Source organism: Protopterus annectens, chromosome 8.part0, assembly GCF_019279795.1.
Source record: "Protopterus annectens isolate FY-2018-M chromosome 8.part0, PAN1.0, whole genome shotgun sequence".
Lineage (NCBI taxonomy): Eukaryota > Metazoa > Chordata > Ceratodontiformes > Protopteridae > Protopterus > Protopterus annectens.
Window position 1 is genome coordinate 1,696,368,489 of NC_056741.1, and position 8,107 is coordinate 1,696,376,595.

The following is an 8,107-nucleotide window of genomic DNA, read 5'->3' on the forward strand; positions in this document are numbered from 1 at the left end:
TATCTGTATGTGACACTGCACAAGTTTGGATATTTTAAACGTTCACATCCATGAATGCCCTTGGTATATTTCCACTGTATTTCCAATTTACTCATGCTAGTTTTTAATAAGGTTTCAGTGGAAGAAAGGCAAAGGGATAAATGCAGAATGGCAGCACCTCAAAATTGCTTATGAAGATTATTGAACAAATATACTGCTGAGCCAGTGTGGGTATAAAGGACATAAGGAACAATGGTGGTGGAATGTAGAAGTCAAGGAAGTTAGCAAAAGAAAGCAGAAGCATGCTGAAAAAAAAAGGTGAGATTGAAAAGAAGGGCCAGGCTAAGAAGATGTTCTGATTAGCTAAAAGGAGACGATGAGAGCAGTTGCAATAGCAAAGAACAAGGCATCAAAGTCTCTCTACCAACTTCTGTTAAGTGACTGAGCAGATAGCACAAGGAAACTCTGTCAGGTTTTATGCCAAAGATAGACAGACAAAGAAGACGGTCATCGGACAACCTTCATAAGAGGGTACCAGCAACAACCTGCTTACACTCCAGAGGGCATTAAAGACAGAGGGAGTACTTCCAGCAGCTTCTAAATGAAGGTAACCCCACAGAATCTGTACTTCTCCATGCACAGCCTATGATGAAATAGGAAGAAGAAAATACCTTAGAAGAAGTAAGAAACTAAGTCAGGGAAAGCAGCAGGCTTGCATAAGGTCACAGCAGATATGATCACAATTTTGAGTGACTTGAGAAGGGATCCTGAGGGTACTCTTAGCAGTTTGAAGACAGGTGTGTACAAAGTGACTGGAGAATAGCAGAATAAGCATTCCAGTCCCAGTATGCAAGAGCAAAGAGAAGATTCCCAACTGTGGGCAGTTTAGAGGTATCAAGGATGCATGGAAGTATTGGACAGGGTGATTGGTAAACGAATATACAGAGTAGTAGAAAGTATGATGGGAGATGAGACATTTGGACTCAGATCAGGATGCAGCATTTTGTAGCAAGACAGATAGAAGAGAAGAAGCTTGAGATTATATATACATACGTGCATACATAACAACTGCATGGATTTACTAAAAGAAGAAAAGGCAGTGATAACTGAGCATGTGCAGTATTAAAGGCAAAAATATTTAGTGTTTGCATTAAACTACACAGTGGTGTTGGCAAGATAAACATGGCAGCTCTTGAGGGGGCAGGGCAGAGCTGACTTGCATAGGTCATTCTTAGAGCACAGCAACGTATTTTAGATGCAAGCTCCACAGAGTTTGGTGACCAACTACTACTCTTCTAAAAGAATCTGATCAATCCGAGGCATCTACTGTTCTCCGCAAACCTTAACTAGATTTTAACATTGTACTACACTTTTGAACTGTATTGTTTTGTTGTACATTTGCCTATTTCAGCTGCTTTATTTATTTTTGTGCACTTTAAATTGCTGTAGCATAGACTAGATTCAGACCTGCTGAATCTAGTCTGTTTGTGTAACTTGAGCACTAAAACCAAAATCATTTTATGGACAGGGTTCCCCTGAATCCTTGTGGCAGGAACATCCAGTAAGAACTCATCTGATGGAAAGTTACTAGAACAGGGCTCAGTTTTGAGTTTTTTATTGGTTAATTTGTTTATTTCCATTTGACTTCATTTCCTACATAAGCCTCACATTTGCACAAAGTGCACCATCATGCACTGCCAGGCAGAGGTGGTTACCATTGGCAGTTATAGATGCAAACATTTCTGCCTGCAAAATTGTCCTTAGTACTTAGCTGGTGCTCACTCACTGAGTTCTTGTGAGTGTGCTTCACTGACAGGTGATACATTCAGCAAAGATCCTGGGCACCAACACAGATCTTACACTCAAGCCCTTCATATTTTGGACTTCTTCTCCTGTTTCATGTTCTCTCCCTATTTCTGACCACACTAGACCTTACCTGGCATTATGGCTGGACAGTTTTCCACACTTTCTCCAGCTAGCCTGGTCAACATGGGCATCCTGGGGTAATGTAGCAATTGCCTCATGCACACTGACAAACCACTCTTTCTAGCTCACACAAATTCAGTATATGAGAGATACAGCTATATTAAATATGCACACTACACCTCCTGCACCAACCAAACCAACAATACATAAACCCAGATATGCGGAGGTCCTTATCAGAAGCCTACCTAAATACCAGAGACATCACAAACACAAGCATGCCTCACATAATGCATCCCATACAGAACATAGTACATATAACATCTCACACACCAGTGTCTCATCAGAGAAACACATAAGGCATAGCACTAAACCAAATATCTTAGTCATAGGTGACTCTGTTGTGAGACACGCAGATGTCCCTCTCACCAGGTTAGATAAGGAAAAGGTCACGGTCAGCTGTCTGTCAGGTGCCAGGATCCACCACATCACTCACGCATTCAAGTCTTGCAACAACATGTAATGTTATGACTCCATCATAGTCCATGTTGGTGTGAACAACCTGACATGTGCCTCACTGGACTATATGAAGAGAGACATGATTGAGTTTTCTGATTATGTTTCTCAGGCAAGTATGCCTCTAGCCTTAAGCAGCATATTATCTTCACCTAGGATGATGCCACAATACAAACAAAAAAAGACTGATTTCAACAATGTGGCTAAGGTTCTGGTGTCATTCAAAGGGAATCCAGCATCTGTCAGCTTGGGATGATATGGTCAATAGACCTCAATGCTTTGTCAGAGATGGTCATCAACTATCACCCCTGGAATTTCGGTCACTGGCTAAGGCTCTTGCCACCCCATAGTGCCTTTCTTAGGCAATGTCACAAGAACAAAATTCCAAATTTAAAAATACCCTCTAAAAACAGCCTTAGGATTATGCTGCTAAATGCTAGGAGTGTAAACCAGAAACTGCACTCACTGGAAGTAGCCCTCACCTTGGAAGATGCTGACATCTGTGCAGTCACAGAGACCTGCTTTAAGGCTGTGGAGAGCACCCCAGCCATACCATGTTACATCTCCTTCCACGCATTCAGACCACAAACTGTAGGTGTAAGAACTCTCTAGACTGGTTATTCATCATGATTCCCTGGAATTAGTTCAGGTGCAATTGACTGTTGGTAAGACCCCTATTCAGGTCATTAGTTAGTTAGTTAGTTAGTTAGTTAGTTAGTTAGTTAGTTAGTTAGTTAGTTATTAGAATTTGTTTACTAGGATGGTACAGCTGGGCCAGAAGTGTTATTTTCAGTGGAGTCCCAGGGAGAAAAGCTCCACATATAAGACATTTCATATACAATACAGAATTTACATAAATAAAGACATTTAGTACATATTATTGGCAGTTTATACAATTGGTGAAAAAATAGTACATAAGAAATCATTCTCAAATCAAAGATACTATACAAGCAATACAGAGTATACATGAGAACATTCCATATGAGTAGTTTTCAGCTAGTAAATTTTATATAGGAAACTTCATGCAGTGGGTGCAAAGCAGATATAGGAATTAATTAGAGACTAGGTGCTTAAACTTTTAACATGTTTAGGAAGTGTATTAGCTGAGCGGTAGGCTATATGAGTCCTGTTGTAGGAATCAGCAAAGTTGGTAGATATTGTTCCAGATATAAGTGGTGGTATGATATTAGGGTAGGCTATGAGAGTACATGAACATCTTGCCTGGTTCAATGGTAGATCTATAAAGGTTAGGAACAGAAGGAGGTAGTCAGGAGGGATCAATGGTAGGACAATGAGGGTTAGTAGAAGAGGGAAATGGACAGGATGGAGAGGCGGAGTAAGTAAAAAGACAGGTGGATGTGAAAGGAGGATGCCAGAGTAGTAGAGTGGAGGTGAGAATAATTGTGATGGTTGTTGTTAGGTCATATGAGATGTGGTGTTAGCACATGTGCACAGCCAAGATGAGGAGAGGTGTTGTTTCAGAGATGTCTTGAAGACGGTTACTGAGAAGGTGGATCTATGTGTTAGGGGAGGGAGTTCCAAAATTTTGCGATGGTAAAGGTGTAAAGCATCTGGCCAGCTGAAAGTTTGGGTTTTTCTACATTTACAAGCAGTTGGTTGTTGGAGCACAGTGGTCTGTTGGGATGGTATAAAGTAAGTATAGAAGATAGAGCAGGGCACGTGGATGGATTATGAATGAGTTTGTGAGCTGTAGTTAGCTGGATAAAGGTGAGATAGTTGGGGAGTTCAAGCCATTTTAGGTTGCGTAATGATAAGGAGTGGTGGGATGAGTAGGAGGCATTAGTTACAAACTTAGCAATTTTGTTGTAGCATGAGTCTAGTTTGGACTTTAGACAGGACTGAATGTTGGTGAGGAGGGGGCCACTGTATAAAAGAGAGGGTAATAGAAAAGAAGAGGCAAAGGAAAGTCAGACTGATGCACTGAGTAGATGTTTGTGTCAGAAGAGAGTGCCAAGCTTTTGATGTGTCTTTTTGACATTAGACTGGATGTGCAGGTCGAATGTAAGATTTTTGTCTATGATGACACCTAGGAGTTTTGTGCTAGGTAAAATGTCAATGGTGGCACCATTTAGGGATTGAATGGTGAAGTTCTCTTTTTGTAGAAACTGCACTCACTGTCAGCTTGGAGTCATTGCCAGCTATACGTCCTCCTCCATGAATCATCAACCTACTTGAATGCACTTGAGTCAATCAAGATACAACCAAACACCCTGGTTTTGGGTGACTTTAATTACCCTTCCATTAACTGAGTAAATTATACATATTGCCCAAAGGTTCCTAGATTTTGTCAACTATAGTGCCCTGAAACAGCTGTTTAATACCCCCACAAGGGGTTCAAATGTCCTGGATCAGGTGCTCACCAACATGGGGGACTATTGCACCATCCCCAATGTACTGCCCTCCCAGGTGCAGTCTGACCACAAATCAATTTCATTGGCAGTAACAATAACACAAGACCTCCCCTTAGGAACAACCAAAATAAAAAACATTTCTAAGGCCAATTACAACCTTTTATGAAACAGCATAAATAGATAGCTTTGTAGCCCCTCCCCTCACAGATGGAATGTGCACCTATGGTGTGTTTTGCACCAATGCTTTATACAAACATCTGTACAATTGTATTGACTCTGCAGTACCCAACATGACCAAAGTAAGATCTTCAAAGAAGAACAAACCTACCTGATTTCTACCTGGTATCTGCCATTAACAGGGTCTACAATGAGAGAAAGAAATTGATGTCTGAGAATAGGAAGGAAATGTCTCAAAACTGGAAACACGCCCTCCTCAACTTAAACAAGCAAATAAGACTCCTTGTAAATTCCTCCAAAGCCAACTATGAATCCAAATTGGCTTTCCAAACTAAGGGCAAACATAAGACATTCTTTAGTTACATCAAATGAAAATCCCAGATTTGCACTGAACTTGTAGTCAATAGCATTGCATATACAGAACCTGTGGATATAGCAAACCTGCTGTCTGACAGGTTCAGTGAAAATTTCACTACCCTGTCTCCACCACATATAACCCTAAGCATCCTCACCACCTGTCCACCACCTATCATCTCTAAGGAGTAGGTCTTAAGCACCTTCTCCAAGGCCAAAAACACAGCCTGTATGTGACCAGATAGCATCCAATGCTGCATTCCACATTGGTTAAAACAGGAATTAGCAACACCCCTGGGTACTCTTTTTCAAACACAGCCTAAGCACTTCTTTTGTCCCAGAGAAATGGAAAACAGCTATTGTCATCCCTTTTCACAAAGAAGGTGCATCCACTGACCCTGGGAACTATAGACCCATTAGCTTGACCGGACTTATATGCAAGGCCATAGAGGGCATCATCATGGACCTTATCAATAAAGATATAGGATATTTCCAAATGCTTGACCCCACCGAGTTTGGCTTTGTCAAGGGGAGATCATGTCTTTTAAATTTGGTATGAGATCTGGGCACACAGGATGAGAGCAACCTTAGTTTTGATCACCATGGTGGTAAGAGGGGCATTTTACATGTTCATAAGTAAGGGCATTGCTTGCAGAAAAAAAGAGGTCATAATATCCCTATACTCCTGCCTTATCAGGTCAATAATACAATAGAACGCCCCTTTGGTATGTACCTTTCCAAGCACCTGCAGCAACTGGAGAGACCACAAAGGTTTGTTATTAAGTAAATTCAGAGCCTCCAGCATCTGTAATATGTGAACAATCTGAAATCACTGTCACTTTATTCTGCATCATACAGACTGCTCAGAGGTGACCTGTGCCTTGCATGCAAGGCAATCTCTGTCCCTGCATTAATGGGCATGCGATGTACCTTTATATAGCAACCTGTACCTCTGTATGGTTCAGAAACATGGGAAGTGAAGACAGAGCTCTTCAGGAAGCTAGAGATGATGGAGATGAAGTGTCTGAGACAAGTGTCAATATGCACTCTGAGGGACAGACAAAGAAATGATGACATCAGAACAGAACCCAAAGTAAGTGCAATTGCAGTGAAGACCAAAGACAACTGATAATGGTTGTTCAGCATGTATTCAGGAAAGCAGAAAATGATTTGTTGAAGAAGATGTTGGAAAGACCGATGGAAAGCAACACGAAATGTGGATGACCAGCAAAGAGATGGATGGGTTGCATGAGAGAAGACTTGTGACAGTCAGGTAAGACTGTCAAAAGTAGGAGAGAAGAAAATGGGGAAAAGAGGATTGATCATTATGATGTTGATAATGATGATGATGTTGATGCCAAAGATGTAGAAAGACCAGAGTCCAGGACTTCATGAAGAATAGCTCTGGTGAATCCTGCTCAAGCTTTGAAAACAGAATCCAACTTGTATTGTTTGGTAAAAGTATGAACTGAGGGCCAACTTGCTGCTTCTAAAATAGAAATAGAATACTTCCTTTTCCAGAAAGCCCAAGTGTGGCAAATGATCTAGTAAAAGTCCCTATTTCTTACCTTCATAGGTCAAGAAAAGCTGATTCAATTTTCTAAAATGTATACTTTTGTCCAGATAAAATCACAGCTGTGTATGAACATCCAGGCAATAAAGATTTTTTTTTCACCTTTGTTTTGATGGTTAGGATTGAAAGAAGGAAGCTGTATAAATTGATTAAAATTAAATTCAATGGCAACTTTAGGCATAAAGTAGACTTACCCTATCCTTGTGAAAGCCCAGAAATGCTGAATAGACATAAGGATCTATAATTAAGATATATATCTAGAAAATGTTAAACTACCAGGAAGGCAGTCTTCTGGGTTTGATACTTTAGTGAAGAGCTGCCCGAAGGTTCAAAGTTTGGTAGCATTAGCATTTTGTAACCAAAATTCAAATTACAAAAAGCAGTGACCTTTTTTCTTGATGGTCTAATGGTTATTTGTGGTAGATGAAACACTGGCTGGTTATGTAAGGTGGATACAGTATTGGCTGGTTATGTATGGTGGATAGAACATTGGTCGGTTATGTAAGATATATGCAGTGCTGGTTGGTTATGTATGGTGGATGGAACATTGGCTGGTTACTAAAGGTGATGAAGATAAGTGAAGCTCAGGATGTTGAATTTCTTCATGATAAACAAGTTGTCATGACAACAGGTAAGCAGTACATTAGTGAAATATAAGAGAAAGTAAATAAAATGGCTGGGAATATAAATTATCTTTAAGAACAATTGGTTGTGAAGGAAAATATAAGCCTGATTGCAGTGGTGGAAGGTGGAGAAGGAAAGGATGTAATGGATCATGTAAAAACAAATGTGTGTAGTAGCCAGGGTTCACAAAATTGTAATATGGATCAAAAACATTGAGTAATTGCTGTTGAATAAAACAGATGAAAAGTCTAAAATTATGGGAATATATATACTCTAAATTTACAGTCAGAGAGAAGATCGATAAGCTAAGTCATAGTGACCAATATCTATAGGAGATCGGTGTCATTAATTAAGCAGACCTCCAAAAATCCAAGGTGAAAATTTGCAGTCACCCAATTAGTCTCCCTGTTTTTACAGTATTTCTCCAAATCTTTTGGGTTTCTCATACCATGAAGGGAATGACCCCCTTTCCCAAGTCAAAGTATGTTAAAGTTCATAAAATTAGTATTGTTTCAATCTTTGATATCAGCCAGAAGTGCTGTTTGCAGCACCCACGATGTGCCTAGTAATGACTCCATCTGCAATTCAT